This window comes from Pelodiscus sinensis, chromosome 3 (genome assembly GCF_052426305.1).
Source record: "Pelodiscus sinensis isolate ZL-2025 chromosome 3, ASM5242630v1, whole genome shotgun sequence".
NCBI classification, from domain to species: Eukaryota; Metazoa; Chordata; order Testudines; family Trionychidae; genus Pelodiscus; species Pelodiscus sinensis.
Genome location: NC_143054.1, coordinates 68,402,678 through 68,419,326, shown reverse-complemented (window position 1 = coordinate 68,419,326; position 16,649 = coordinate 68,402,678).

The window sequence follows — 16,649 nt, the reverse complement described above, 5'->3', positions numbered from 1 at the left end:
AACTAACTTTTCAGTGTAGACATACCCCATTTCTTTTTTCAAGTCTAATAAGGGTTGGGCTGAATTGGAGGCCATATTTATATACAACTGAAATGTAACTTGAACATTTCAGCTAGAATTCTGAGACAGATGTCTCAGGAATAAGATAAGAGCAAAGTTATTTTTATTAAATACAGTTTCTAATCTGTAAGTATTTACAAAAGTATTTTCTAGGGACATTGAACTTTCGCTGAGGTCATTAAAGTCAATACGGTGCCTGTTTTCTCAGCTAAAAGAGCCTTCTGGTGCCAGAATATGAAAAATAACAAAAATAGCAGAGAAACACCAAATACATTTTGTTTTCTGAAGAGGCTTCTCATCATCAGGGACATTGTTATCTGAAGAATCTTACTCTCAATTTCACAACGCAGTATAGATTTAAAACACTCTAAAATGTAGTCTGATTTGATAGTAACCAGAAGTACATCTGATCCCCATTCAGTGGCCTTTATGAGAAGAATTTGTAGTCTCACTCCACTTCCTAGTTAACAGACATCTATACAGGTATAAAGGTGACAATAGTACCAGTGCTTAAGACGCTCAGGCTACATCTACACTGGCGGCTTCTTGCGCAAGAACAGTTGTTCTTCCGCAAAAACTTGCTGTGTGTCTACATTTCACATGCATTCTTGCACAAGTAAATTTACAGTCTAGCATCGGAAAACAGGGCTTCTTCCGGAAGAGTTATTCCTCTCCCCATGAGGAATAAGCCCTCTTGTGCAAGAGCTCTTGCACAAGAGGGCAGTGTAGACAGGCAACATGAATTTCTTGCACAAGAAACTCCTATGGCTAAAATGGCCATCAGAGCTTTCTTGCGCAAGTGAGCATCCACGCTGCCATAGACACTCTTACGCAAAAGCACATCTCTTGCACATGCCAATGTAGACGCACTCTTGTGGAAGACGTTTTGCCCAAGAACTCTTCCACAAAACAGTTCTTGCACAAGAAGCTGCCAGTGTAGAGGTAGCCTATGTCTCAGGTCAGAAGGGACCATTGAGACCATCTAGTCTGATGTCCTGCACATTACAGGCCACAGAACCTCACTTACTCACTCCTGAAATAGATCCCTAACCTCTAGCTGAGTTACTGAAGTCCTCAAATCATAACAAAGATTTCAAGCTACAGAGAACTCACCATTTACACTTGTTTAAACCTGCAAGTGACCAGTGCCCCGCACTGCAGAGGAAGGTGAAAACCTCAGTGGTCTCTGTCAATCTGACTCAGGGAAAATACCTTCCCAGCACCAAATAGTTAGATCCTCAGCACTGGTGGGTAAGATCCACCAGTCACATACCTGGGAAAGAATTCTCTGTTGTAACTTAGAACCCTATGACCTCATCTAGTGTCTGCTCTCTAGAAGTTGGGGATTTTTGTTACTGGCTGTCATCAGTGGGCTACATGCCATTACAGAAAAGCTCATCATACTAGCCACTGTATAAATGTATCAAGATAGTCTTGAAGCCAGCTAGGTTTTTGACCCCACTTCTGTATTTGGAAAGCTGTTTCAGAACTTTTCTCCCCTATATAATGAACCTTCACCTATGATCACACTGTTTGTGGGTACAATGGCAAATATGAGTTTAGAAAACCAAAAGTATATGTGCTTATGTAGAAGGCAATATTCCTGAAAACCAACATTCAAATAAGCTAAGGGTTGGCCTGCCTAGAACACTAACTGGCGAGCAGGGCAGGAGTATGGGGGTTTGCTTGGCTCCATCCACATGACCCTTCTGCTAGATAGCAGGGTTGGGGAAATTGGGCTTTCTTTGCTTTGCCCGCTTGGCACTCCTAGCAGGGCTGAGCAGGCGGAGTAAGACAGCATCTCCTCCTGGAGCTGTCTGTGTGCTTAGGTCTTTTTTTACAGCACAGATTAAGAATGATGCTAATATGAATGATAAATTATGAAAATAAATGTCCATTAGGGACTAGGATAAAACCATTATGTTAATTTCTATATGTGGGTTAACAGGGAATTAAACCCATAGCACCAGAAGTGAAAGGTAAATGAATGAAAATATCCGGATCCCCAATATCTGGGAACTATTATACCGTACAGATTTCCAGGCAACTATTGTGCAAAATAACATTTAGGTGTTCTACTGAAGTATTTGCTAGTATAACACATTGAAACTGCAGGGCCAGATTCTCTATCACTCTGCTCCGTGTGCAGTTATACACACCAGTGCATAGGGGCTGTGAATCATTATCATTAATTGTTCTAACACTTAAATTCCAATGTCCATGTAACAATTGCAAATGAAAAGTCAATGGTTACAGCATTGTGGTATTTTAGAAACTGTGATCTCAATTTCAGAACTGTGAGCAAATATTGAATTTTTAATGATAACTATTGTCATCCTTAGAACCTTTCAAAGTTGCCTGAACAATTTTGTAGTGAAGCTACAACACAATGATTCTGCGATATTATTCTACACATTTTAAAATTCAATAAAGTGTAACCTTACACTTTACTTTCATTACATTTTTAAACAGTTGTATTCTTTAAGAAAGTATCCTCAAAGCCAGGAAGAGTTCCAAACTCACTATGAAGAAATAATTGTATTACATTGGGGAAAAGTACATATATTTGAAGCACTGCTGACTGACACATGGAGGATAAATGAGATCAATTAATCCTGGTATTTCTAAAAGTGGAAATACTCTATGATGTGAAAATAGTGCATGTAGCAAATTGATTTCCATGCTGGAGATACAATATTGGCCACACTTATTTTGTGGCAATGTTAAATAATCCCATCATTTGCCTCTGATAACCCCTTTTTCCATTAACATTAGCGAGCAGAACATGTATCGTATTGCATATTAATATGGTATTCATCTATTTAATTCTAAAATATAAGAACACTATTTATATCTTTAAATATTATTTCTAATAAGCCACTTCTATACTAGCCACTTTGCACTTTTCAGGAAATGGCCAGATCACAGTTATAAATGGTAGTGGGGAATTATCCTTACATAACCACACGGCCATGCTGAAGTTTCTGCAGCACTTTGTGCAGGCTGCCTTCCTAGTCCTGACTGAGCTTAACTCCAAGCTCATTCTGGGGACCCTTTCCCTGGATTCCCACAGTGCGGTCAGAACTGACAATCAATAAAGACTGTCTTGGTCCCCCTGGGTAGGTCCTGGAAGCCCTCGGGCTGCTCCCTGTGAAGGCCAGGGTGGTTTCAGGGGATTTGTGGCTCGTTCACTGCTGAATTTCTGTGTAGCACGGAAAGCCACGCAGTCAGGTGCTGCTCCCAGGGCTGGCTTCCTGCCACAAGGCTTGTCCTGGGTGCCTGAAGCTTTATGAGCAGCCAGTAGACAGGAACTATAGAGTCCTGATTAATTTGGACGGAGTCTTCACCAGGACACCTGTGTTATTTCCCCATCTACACACACCTTTTTTGAAAGAAAAGGCTTTTTCCTCATAGAAAGAGGATTATCAATGTTGGAAAAAACCCTTTGTTCCTTCAATTATCTTTTGAAAGAACACGATTGCAGTGTAGATGTAACAGAATTTTTTTCAGAAAAACAACCGTTTTTCCAAAAAAACCCTCTGTAGCGTATACATACCCTGGGGTGTTGTAATTAATTATTTCTTGTATAAACACTTTGAAATTATAGGGCCAGATTCTCCTTTGCTATGCTGCGCATTCAATTATATTCACAAGTGCAAAGGGATTGTGAACTGTTATTATTAATAATTCAAGAGCCACTCTGAATTTTAAGGGACTCTTCCCCACCTTTCTGCAAATGATTTTTTTTGTGAAATTAGGAATAAGAATAGGAGGCATGAACTAATTATAAAATTTTCTCATACACTCAGTATAAGAGAGAAAAGAAGGCAGGAAATTAACTAGTAGCAAAAAACTAACAAACACCCTGAAGCTTAGAATTCCAATTTTTTAAAAAGGGATCCTGCAGTAGACAAAGGACAAGGAGCAGTAAAGCTATGAGGCAGTTAAAATGGTCTTATAAGTGACTATGGTTATATAAGACTCCAGTTTATTATGAAATGAGATGGTTAATCCCTCCCATAGGATCACCCTCTCCCTCCCTTTCCTAGGAATAGACTATAGTCCCACCCCCACAGAGATTGAGAAGTTGAGAATGCAGGCCTCAGCTCTGAAACAGAATTTGTACTCCAACATAAAATTCTTGTTGGCAGATTTCCAACATTGCAAGAAGCTTGCAGCTTTTGACAGGAAGAACGTAGCACTGACTTGTAGACAGCTAATGATTTGGTTTCCAGACAAACAAATCCATTTGGGAAATGGCAAACCAACTGTCTTTGAAAGACTTCCCACAGTGCAAGTCACTATACCATGTCTAATGGAAAGGTCATCTCTTCAGAAAGGAGATACTGAAAACAGCAAGGATCAGCTACCTTTTTGACTTTGTATTATTCAACTGAAATGGACCACAGGAGAAATTGAAGAAGATGACTAGGTTCAACTAAACTGTTGCATAGCCTGACTTCCTGACCTGATAGGGTGGAAGGTAGTTTTAGGAGTTGGAGGAGCACAGAGCAGAGCAATGTAGGGTGTAAACATTCTCATTTAATTATCTTTTACTGTGGCAGAAAACAGCAGTTGAAGCTGAATGAACTGACTAACATGAGCATACTGCACAGCAAAATGTTTTTTTAAAGTATACAAAAAAAAAATAAATCTGCCACTGTGTTTTCTATTGGAGACATTTAAAGTGGGCACCCATCCCACACCTCACTTTACCATATCTCAGAAAATTTCCACAAAAGCTGTTTCTTTGCCAGGCTTAGAAGATGAGTGAATACTAAAATTATCTATACCTAGTCCAAGATAGCTTGCCCAAGCTATCAATTTAAAACATGCTTTTCTGTATATTTTTTGGTGCAAAAAAGTTTTTTTTTTAAATAGGGTTGCTTGTCACTGAATAAAATAAAAAAGGAAAACATCTCTGGAAATATAACTTGCTATCTCTTAAAACTCTGCTGCTAAAATGCTGTTAGTCTTGGTTTGTGCTGTTTTTGTCAGTGTTACTATCCTGTACCACAGATCATTTTTATTGGTTAAATCTTTCTTTGAGATAGCTAGCTGAATTCCAAGTCACAGGAAATAATTTTCTGAGGTATAATTAGGACATTGCTCTCCTCTTATCTTTTTTCCAAGATAGTTATCTAGACATTTTGGCATGCACTACTGTTTTTCCTGATCATAATTCATGCAAAATAAATTCTTAATATTTAATTTTTTTCTGTTATAAAAGTTGGAGTTTTTAGTGGTGGATAGGATGATTTTGTCCTGCAATTCTCTTTCCCTGCACAAGGAAATACAATGAAAATATACTTATTCTGATGAAAGTTCATTTTTTTTTCCTCTGGGGCTCATTTGTGCCTGGTCTTTGCATGGGCAGGAGGAAGAACAAATCAATGGACAAAAGTTTTAAAATTTACAATTTAAACAAAAGTGCAATTTCTATTTCAAATTTTGATAAGAAAAATGGGCATTCATTTTGCACTGCTTTTCAATCATGTATACTAATTTAAATTGATAAAAAGGAATGAGATCTCATGACAAAGTTAGCAAAAATGTGTAACTTATTTTTGTGCTGTTCTACCCTATTCTTATGCTCATAACTCGAAAGGATCATGCTGCCTACTGTATATGTCTATAGAAATGGTTTAAAAATAGCAAGTAGTCCCGCAGCATTCTAGAGATTAACAAAAAATGTAGATAGTACCATGAGCTTGCGTGGGCACAATCCACTTCAGATGAAAGAAGTGGGTTGTTCCCATGAATGCTCATGGTGCCATCTCCATTTTATGCTAGTCTCTAAGGTTCTGCAGGACTATTTGCTGTTTTTAAAGTTTTTTCAATTACAGATTAACATGGCTACACCTCAGAAACTATAGAAATGGGGTAACAAACCCCACCTGACACAGTTGAGGCCTTGTTTAGTTTTGTTGGTACAGTATGCCAAAAGTGTGTGTTCTTCATAGGTCAGACCATTAGAACTGCAAATATTCCTATTGTCTTCAGTGGGCTTTGGCTTTAGTCTCATCTGATCATGAGATTTTACACCTAATATTGCCCTTTTGCTTTTCTCTCTTTATCTGTTTTGTGGAGGCTTTGTTCTAAAACCAGCACAATATGAAAACTGCTCCATTACAAATATGTTCCTTGGAAATGGGAGAGTAAGAGAAAAGATATGCCCAGAAAAGGGACTGTTAGTTTGATTTGCATAATTAAGAATTTCAGTATCCTGCTGGCCATTAGTGTTGAGTGACTAATTTTCAAGAAATAATTTATTCAACAATTCCCTTTATGCTTTTAAATTGTGCATAAAAAAGTCTTTTTATTCAAAACTCATGATTTTTCTAGTGAACAAATCTTGGTCCAATGGTTACTTTAATTATTGCGTATTTGAATGTACAATTTGCATTTTGCATAAAATACGTACCTAGCTTATATACCATTATCAGTATTTCATCTCACAGTAGCTAATTGGTTTATGTAGAGCATTTCCAATTTCATTTTGACTGTAATATTCACAATTTATTTGGGGTTTGTTACTTACTTTAATTTTCTAATCAGAGCACAGATTGCAAGTTGTGAATATTACAACTAGACATACATCAAAATCTGCTTTCAGTGAATGATGGAGCATTTGAGGCATAGCAATCTTTCTGGGAGTATTCACACTAGCAGAGCTCAACCCTTATGTGTTCAAAGAAAGTTCATGTGAAAGCTATGGAATTGAAAATGGCACACAATCTCAGACTTTTTCCCCACTGCACCCTCAGCTCTAGTCTCTATTCCTTTCAATTGAATGAGATTTTTAAGTGGTGTACAAATATTTGATATACATTCTAGTCTATGTAAAACCAACTCCCACTCCCTGATAGGAGTAAATAACCGTCTGCATTCTTTAGATTCACAGACTTCCCTTTGCACCCCCTTGGGTTAGGTCTAATGATTCATTTCAGCTAAGCACAGGAGCCAAGAACATATGATCCCACTCATTGGTTCCCCCCTCCTCCACACCATTTCCTAAGGAGATACTGAGCTATACTCATTCTCTGGTTTCTACCTGAAGAGATTTGGCTCTCCTAAGTGGTTATTCAAGCCTGCTTTTATACAAAGATTGCTTGAAGGCATAATATTACTCATGAGCTATCCTGTCTGCCTCTGGGACCATGCAATCTTGTTCTGTACTGCTGAAGTGTAAGTTGGGAAAGGGGCCATGCATCTTTCAAGTTAAATGCTCACAATGTATGCTTGTATTTTCCATATTTTACATGTAAAACATTTGAGGGTTTTTTTGTGGGGGATTAACTAGGAACCAGGAAATAGGTTAGCCAGAGCCACACTGTATTTATTCCTTAAGGTCTCATCAGTAAATTGTAAAAATTACCTGATGATAGTTGGTTTAACAGTATCACTGTCTTAGCAGGTCTTTGCATTCAGCTCCTTGGCTGTTATTGATTTCTTCTGCTGTTGTCAGCACTATACATTAAGTCTTTGCTCTGCACTATTCTTCAAGGATCAATATGTAAGTTTCCCTATGGAATGATTCAAATATTTGGTTTAACTTTTACCATCTAAGATGTGTAGGTGGCTTTCTGTTATAATATTATTCATTTTTGTTCAATGGTTGTTAATTTAGAATATCTATTATTGCTGCTGTGGCTGCCCCATTTTGCTGGAACACTGACTCTTACTTTATGATCTTCTGTTCTGCCTGGAAGTTTTTACATCTGTTCTTTGAATGAGTTATTGCATGTAAAAATATGCCTTCCATATCTAATTTTGTTTTGTTGTTCTCCAAAAATTTGTCTGAATCAAACAGGGACTGAATCAATGTTTTGATTCAGAATGGGGGGGGGGGGGAAGGGAACCCACCTTTTTTGGCACAAACATCACTGGTAAAGGTCATGTTGAGATAGAGAGTTCTAGGCAGGGGCAGTATAGTTTCTTTTTTAAAAGAATACTTTTGTTTCCATCAAATAAAGTTTGTTATTTTTCCTTCATATTTCCCTGTGGTGCTGTTACATGTGGGAGTTAGGACTTCTCAATAGTGCCTCTTCAAGGCCACGTATGGTATTGAAGCTATTCCCCCATCTTAATCTGCAAAGTTTGGCCACCTACTTGGAACAAGGTAGCATGTGCTTTAAACTTGGATTCAGTCTCTAGTCAAGTTCTTGATTGTCTATCATAGAATCGTAGGGTTGGAGGAGACCTCAGGAGGTCGAGCACAACCCACTGCCCAAAGCAGGAGCAAACCCAACTGAATCATCACAGACAGGTCTTTGTCAAGCCAGGACATAAAAATCTCTAGGGATGGAGATTCTACCCTCTAGGTAACCCATTCCAGTGCTTTACCACCCTCCTAGTAAAATAGTTTTTCCAAATATCCAACATAGACCTCCCGCACTGTAACTTGAGACCATTGTTCCTTGTTTTGTCATCTGTCACTACTGAGAACTGCCTCTCTCCATCCTCTTTGTACCTCCCACCCCCAGGTAGCTGAAAACTGCTATCAAATCCCCCCCCCCCCCTTTCCCCTTCTCTTCTGTAGACTAAATACAGCCGACTTCTGATAATCCGGCACCTTTGAGACCTAGGTGGTGCTGGATTATCGGATATGCCCGAGTATCAGGAGGTACTGCATACTCCCAACCCAATCACCATCTCCCCCACACACACCTTATGCTCATGTCCTGGAGCCACCAGTACAGCCATGGGTCTCCCTCCAGGCATTGGGGCATGTGCGCTGAGTGGCCGGCTTCTCAATGAGCTGGCCTGGATGCCGTGTGCAACGCAATCCCCCTCCTCTTTTCTCCCATTCCCCAGAGCCAAACACCTCCCCTCCATGCTGTAACCCACATGAGAGCAGCTGACCTGAGCAATTCTGGGTTCCTTTCCAGTTCCGTCAGGAGCTCTTCCCATTTTGATTCCAGACTATCGGGAGTGCCAGACAATTGGATGCCGGACTATTGGAATTTTACAGTAATCCCAAATTCCTTAGCCTCGCCTCACGATTCATGTGCTCCAGCACTCTAATCATTTTGTTGCCTCTGTTGGACTTTCTCAAATGTGCCTACATCCTTTCTGTAATGGTTTGCCTAGAATTGGATGCAGTACTTCAGATGTGGCCTCACCAGTGCTGAATAAAGGGGAATAATCACTTTTCTAGATCTGCTGGCAATGTTCCTCCTAATGTACCGTAATATGCCATTAGCCTTCTTGGCTACAAGAGCACATTGTTGACTCATATCCAGCTTCTCATCCAATGTAATCCCTAGATTTTTTTTCTGTCAAACTGCTGCTTAGCCAGTCAGTCCCCAGCAGTGCTTAGGATTCTTCTGTCCCAACTGCAAGACTCTGCAAGACTCTTTTATCCCAATCCTCCAATTTGTCTAGGCCACTCTAGACCCTATTCCTATCCTCCAATGTATCTCCCTCTCCCTCTAGCTTAATGACATTTGCAAACTCGATGAAGGTGCAATCCATCCCCTCATTTTCTGGTCATTAATAAAGATGTTAAACAAAACTGAGTCTAGAACCGATCCTTGGAACACTCTGTTTGATACTGACGGCCAACCAGACATTGAGCCATTGATTGCTATCCACTGGGCCTGACAATTTAGCCAGCTTTCTACCCACCTTACAATTCATTTTTCTAATCCATACTTCCTTAACCTACTGGCAAGAATACTGTCGGAGACAGTATCAAAAGTTTTGCTAATGTTAAGGTATGTCATGTCCTCTGCCTTCCCCATATCCATACCCAAATCAAACAGTGCATTGAAAGTTTCCTGTGCTTGATTATTGTGAGGATCATATGCTCAGCTTTTGCTTTTACAGTTCTGGTTCACTGTCAAGAATGACTGTCCTGAAAACTTTGAACACATGCTTTGAAACCGATGGGCCATTTGTGAATCCTTTTTGGGTCAAGCTGGATTCAATCTACTGCTGTCTATCAAGTCTCAGTAACATTTTCAATGTCAATGAATTGGGATTTCATGTGATGAAGACTTTTCATGAAGACTCACTTTTAAGAAGGTGGCATATGAGCATTGAAAAAGTTTAGCTTCTATGAAGTTTGTAAATAACAACCAATTTTAAGATAAGATGGTAAGTAGATAAGATTATTAGCATTAGGTTGCATAAAAAAACAAAATAATAACTACACATTTAATAACCTACAGCAATGATTAACAAGCAGGAATAATAGGCTTGGTAGTGTGGACACTCTCCTTGTTATTTCAAAATAACTCCCTAGTATAGACCAGGGCAAAGAGACCTCAAAAAATCATCTGATCCATTCACTGTACTGAGATGGTCCAGATTTATTCAATCCTATCTCTGACAAGAGTTTCCCTAACCTTTCAATATTGGTAATTCCACAGCCTCACTAAGTAATCTGTTCCAGTGTTTAACTAGCTTTAGAGTTAGAAAGTTTTCTAAATATCCTACCTAGGTCTCCCTTGCTGAAAACTAAATCAACTATTTCTTTTCCTTCCTTTAGTGGACACAGAGACTAGCAGATCTTTATAGCACCTTTTATTCACTTGAGGAAACGTATGTACCCCTCAACTTATTTTTTTCTAGACTAAACATGCTCGGTTCTTCCAACCTTTTATCAAAGGTTATTTTATCATTTTTGCTTTTCTTTAGACTGTCTTCAAATGTCGTTTCCCAAACTGGACAAGGTAGTGCAGCAGATGCCTCACCAGTGTGAAATAATGTAGCACAGTTACCTCTTGCATCTTATATATGAGACTTTTTAATACATACAAGAATGTTATTAGCCTTTTTCTTAATGCTACCACACTACTGACTTAATAATTTTATGATCCACAAAAGCCCCTAGATCCTTTTCTGAAGCACTGCATAGCCTGTTGTTTCTCATTTTGTATTTGTATATTTGATTTTTTACTTCCTAAGTGTAGTACTTGACTTTATTGAATTCCTTCTTATTGATTTGAAATCCGTTCTCCAATTTATCTTTCTGAATTCTAATTCTATCCAAGTGTTTTCAACCCCTTCTCAGTTGGTGACATCCACAAGTTTTATAAAACACACTTTCTACTCCATCAATCAAGTCATTAGTGAAAATATTGACTTGTACCAAGCCTTGAACAGACAGCTGCAGAACCTCATTTGATATGTTCTCCAAGTTTGAAAGTCAATCATTGATATACTATTCTTTGAGATTGGTCTTTACTACAGCTACATGCCAACCTAATAACTTCATCTGTGCTTCCTTTTCTTGCTTATGAAGATATCATGCACAACTGTGCCAAAAGCCTTGCTAAAGTTCATATACCTCAAATATATTCCTTCTTCTTGTCACCCCTATAATCTAGAGCAGTGTTTCTGAAAGTGTTCCATGGAATCGCTCTCAGAAACACATTAACTGGCTGTTTATTTACCGGTGCCGCAGGCACGGAGCCTCGTGGCTCCCATTGGCTCCATTTTGTCCTTTGCAGCTAAGAGAAGCTGCAGGAAGCAGTGGCCCAGCCCACCTTTACACTCATGGATTCAGGATACAACCTTACAACTTTGCAGGTTTAAGAGTGTCTTTTTTGGTAATATCCTGAACCTGTGTTTAGTAAGAATCACTTTTTTGAGGAAGAACGGCTCTTGCACAAAAGAAGGTTTTTGCACAAAAAGGTGACGTCTACACAGCACTTTTTTGCACCTCTTGCGCAAAAGGTAAAGGAAGAGGAAATGAAAATGAGAGCACAAGATATGCAAATGAGTGCTCCATTTGCATTTCCTGTTCCTCAAGAGGATCGTAGTTTAGACATAACCTCTGAGTGCCAGAGTGGGGAACAGTCCTGACAGAGCCAAAATGAGATATTGCTAGTCTCATTTCTTTACAGTGTCTTTTAAAAAATTAAGCTATTGTACATGCCACTTTATATTCCCATTTCATAAGAACAGCCATACTGAGTCAGACCAAAGGTCCATCTAGTCCAGTATTCTGTCTGCCAACAGTGGCCAGTGTCAGATGCCCCAAATGGAATGAACAGAAACAGGTAATTCATCAAGTGATCCCTCTTCTGTCATACATTTCCAACGCTTGACAAGCAGAGGCTAGGAACACCATTCCTATCCATTCTGGCTAATAAGTATTGATGGACCTAACCTCCATGAATTTCTCTCTTTCTTTTTTGAACCCTCTTAAAGTTGTGGTCTTCACAACATCCTCTGGAAAGGAGTTCCACAGATTGACTGTGCACTGTGTGAAGAAAAACTTCCTCTTGTTTGTTTTAAACCTGCTACCTATTCATTTCACTTGGTGATCCCTAATTCTTATGTTATGGAAACAAGTAAATAACTTTCCAATGCAGAATGTTTGAATCAGTCAAAATCTTTTAGAGGTCATAATCTAAAACAAAAGTGAAAAATACAAAACAAGTAAACACCACAAAAAAAAAGTTGCTTTGCATATAGGGGGGAAAAAAAAGAGAACAAAAAGGAAGCATAGTTGTCACTATAGGGACACTAATGGGATACATTTACCACAGGAAATAAATATCTATTGTGTCTTTCTGAAGAGATCATTCTCATTCACAGATGGACAGAGCTACACATTTGTCATACTGCAGGTGTAGTGTGATTCTGTGCCTTACAGCTCACATCAGTACAGTAAAAAAACAAAAAAAAAACCCCAAAACCCCAGTGATTTTTAAAATTAAGGTGTCCAGCAACTCATGTTAGGGAAACTGTGTAAATTGCACAAATACATCCTATGACTCATTCCTCTTCCCATCCCTATCCATTAAGGATAAGAAGGTTTAACTGAAATTCACCTGCTTTCAGGCCTGAAGTAAACACACGCTCCTGTAGCACATGTCTGAGCTGTCTAGACACCTAAACTAACTAAAGCTAACTAATGAGAAACAGGCATACCCTTCAGCTAAGAAGAGCTTCTGAGAGATGCAGCCCTCCAGATGAAAGTAAGCTCCTAAATTATAGTAAGTTTTCAAGCTAGAATGAACTCCAAAAGGTTGGAGGAAACCTCTGACTAAACCAAATCATTACAATAAAATCAGATCTTAAAATCTAGACCATCCCTCCCTATAAAATGTCCCTGAGACTAGAAGCAGGCTTTATATTCCCATAGCCACAACCTTGCTGTGTTCTGACCAATTAGCCTCCACCACCTGACACAAATTGGAGAGTCACGGCTACTAGCTTTCCCCAGCTGAAGAGAAAAATAAATCCAACACTATATTAAGCTGGAGTAAAAACACCTACACCTTTATTACAGCTGGTTACAAGCAATTAGAAAGAGGAAAGGACAAAGTAACCCTGCAGTGGCATTATACCTTTTAATCTCTCCTCAGAACTAAATAAAGGATTTTAAAACCAATAAGATATATTACTAATTTAATCCTTTCACAAACTGATATATTGAGCCTCAATGCTCTCTATGATGGCTCCATGGCAGCCTCACCTATATACTCATTACCTCCTAAAAACAATAGAGTTTACATTTCATGGCAGAGAGAAAGGGGAAATGGGAGGTAGAAAAAAATAAAATGGGGGAAAAAAAGAAACTATATCAAGTAAACAACTGGTAAGCCAGTTATCAGCATAGGAAAATATTTTTTGACAATCCTCACTGGTTATCTGCTTGATACTGACTAATGTAACATAAGAGGGGGAGCAAGTGTGTATTTTCCTTGTCCAATCTCAAAGCTTTGGGACTGCTGCTTTCAGTTTACAGAGAGGTCTTTTCATGCAGCAGACAATAGTTCTAGAGATAAACCCCATATTGCAAATACTGACAATAAAAATGACTTAGCACCAGGAAAAATGTCCAGAGATTTTCCATGTGTCAGAGGGAGACAGGAGAAGGAACAAAATGGGAAGCAAGAGAGAATATTTTTAGAATCCCTGGGGATTGCTGGACTGGGGACTGCTAGTTTGACGCTGCTGCAGAAACCACCAGCCAGCTGCTGCTGTTGTCCCAAAGCTGACTATCAGCTCCTGTTCTGGCTGCCCAGGAGGTGACCACCATCAGCTATGCCAACCCTGCCACCTTACATTTAAGCCAAACTTAAACATCTTTGCCACACAAAGACATTGAATCAATGTGGCTGAATTGATGTAGAAACTGAGTTAGCTAAATTACTGTGTGTGGAAACCCGGAAAAGTCTGACATCCAAACTACATAATATAGGCACATATTGTTGTTGTCCAATGATTGTTCTTTCCATTCCTGACTCCATACAATCATTGCTGTCCTGATACCTACATTTCATACAGTGATTTCAAGAAGAAATAAAGAGTAACTGAAAAAAAGTTCTGATTATTGTATTCTTCTTGATCTCCTGAAAAATGCTGCTACTAATCCAATGAATGTACTACCTGAACAGGGTAGTCAGGAAGCTTTTCTTGTAAGATAAAATTGGTAGAAAATACTTCTGTTTTTTCATTTTTATAGATACTTAAAGCTATTCATGTAAAAACTATGAGTTCTTTGCAGGCACGTGTTGGGAGATACAAGCATTTAAACAATTTAAAAACTAGACTTGAACTAGCCAACTATGCCTTCTTGAGAGGGAAGAACTGCTGTGTATACATTAAAATAATACATCTTTTCATATGGTATATGTTTCTATTGTGTATTGAAAACTTCTATTCTTTGTAATACAGATATCAAAGCAAATACCCATCATTTGCTTCTATAAACATACGATGAAGTTTCACTAAAACAGTAAATAGGAAGCAAAGATCCCACCTCCCACCAGCATACAATAGGCTCTAACTTTCCTTTTATTATACATTGTTGCATTAGAAGAGATCGTGTAACTTTTTTTAAATTCACAAGGGAATATTAACTTAGCCCTTAAGGATATTCCATTGCTATTCAATTTCATACTTCACTAGAAGACGACGGACATTTGAGAATAGCCAGGTAGCCTTTTGGAATTGCTGTCCTGAAAATCTTGATATATCTGAAACTAAAACACATTGAATTTCCAGAGGAAAAAAGATTTTTTTTTCTTTTTAACTTGTATTTGATAATCACTATGCTTTGGCTGCATTCATCTAAGCATCAGGGATTTGTAACTGAGTTATAAATATTTTATTGAATTTTTAATAAAAAACCAACAACCTTAATGTGTGCAATGTAGTGTACTCTCTGTATTACTTGAAAGCTCTGATGTATGGCAACTCCAGCAGCTCTGAGGTGAATCAATAAATCTCATGACTTTGTGTTATGAAGGTTTAGTATCTTCTTGTCATCCACCATCTATTTCCCCAAATAGAAAAGCTAGGATAAACGTATGAGGTTGCATTTTTGCTAAGGCACCAAAACCTCTTGGACACACGAGCTGAGCTCTTTAAAGATGTCGTTGTAGAGTACATCTGAAATTCTGCTATACCCAGTTTAAGCTATTTTCATTGAAAAAGTCTATTTGCATCAAAAGACTATATCCTTTTGTGTGATTCAGTGTTCAGAAAGTTGTCAGGAACTTCAGGTAGTCTTTAACAAAACAGGCCAGTCACTCTCATTTTCTAGCCATAGTTTTACTTTGGGGGCCTTTTCTGTTTGTTTTTAATTACAACAATATTTCCATGGATCTCTAGCTGTAGATTGTGGAGCAGTGTGAAATTCTGGCCCAATTGAAATTATTGGTAAAATTCACATTGACTTCAGTAAGACTAATATTTCATTCTACTCTCCAGTTAGGTATGTGTTTATGTCTAATTATGTCTGGAAATACATGATTTTCTTGTGAAGTGTGCATAGTTATGTGTGCACATAGTAGGTTAGAGCTTGATCCATAGCCCACTGAAGTCAAAGACACTCATTGACTTCATTTTGATTTGACTCAGATCCTAAGTTCCCACAGCGATGAGGTGTCCTCTCCACACAGGTCTGGAAAGATGACTAGGTAGGCCTATCAATTCTGCAGGCTGCACATGGAGGGAAAGTCAAGGAAAAGGTAGTTGTAGAATGGGTCTGTAAAACCAGGCAAGAAGTAGGAGCTGCTGCTTTAAAACAGTAGTCATTATCTGTGAAGAGGAGGAGTGTTTGGAAGCTGCAGATACTTCCTGGGAAGAGGATGTGGAGCTAGGAGAGGAACCAAAAGTTGTAGGAAACTGTCCAGAGAAGGAACAGTGAGGACTGGGAGAGGAAACTCATAGCTGCTGGTTCCCTAGACTATAATTCAGAGGGCAGTGGCTTGGTCCGGGTTCTTGTACCAGCTGCAGAAGATGTGGCATAGGCTAGCAGAGCAGTGCTCTGGAAGACTGTCTGGGTCACTGTAGGAGTAACAGAGAGTATACAGCAGAAGGGAGAGCCTCTGAATGCCTAGACAGAGGGTTGTCATGAAGAGGATGTTGTGGTGTCTGAGAAAAGAAAGGAGATACCGACTCGTGAGGATGAAGGTGTGACAGCCTGTAACCATGGGAAAGATCAGCGAGCTTGAGAGCTAATCCCTAGAGTGATCAGATAAGCAGTCAGTGGTACACCCACATAAACATCTGACCTGCACATTCACAATGAGTGATTTTGTGCCTAAATTAGATGTGAAAATATATGCTCACAGTTGTATCTTTATAACTGAAAATATGTGTAGATAAATTTGAATAAC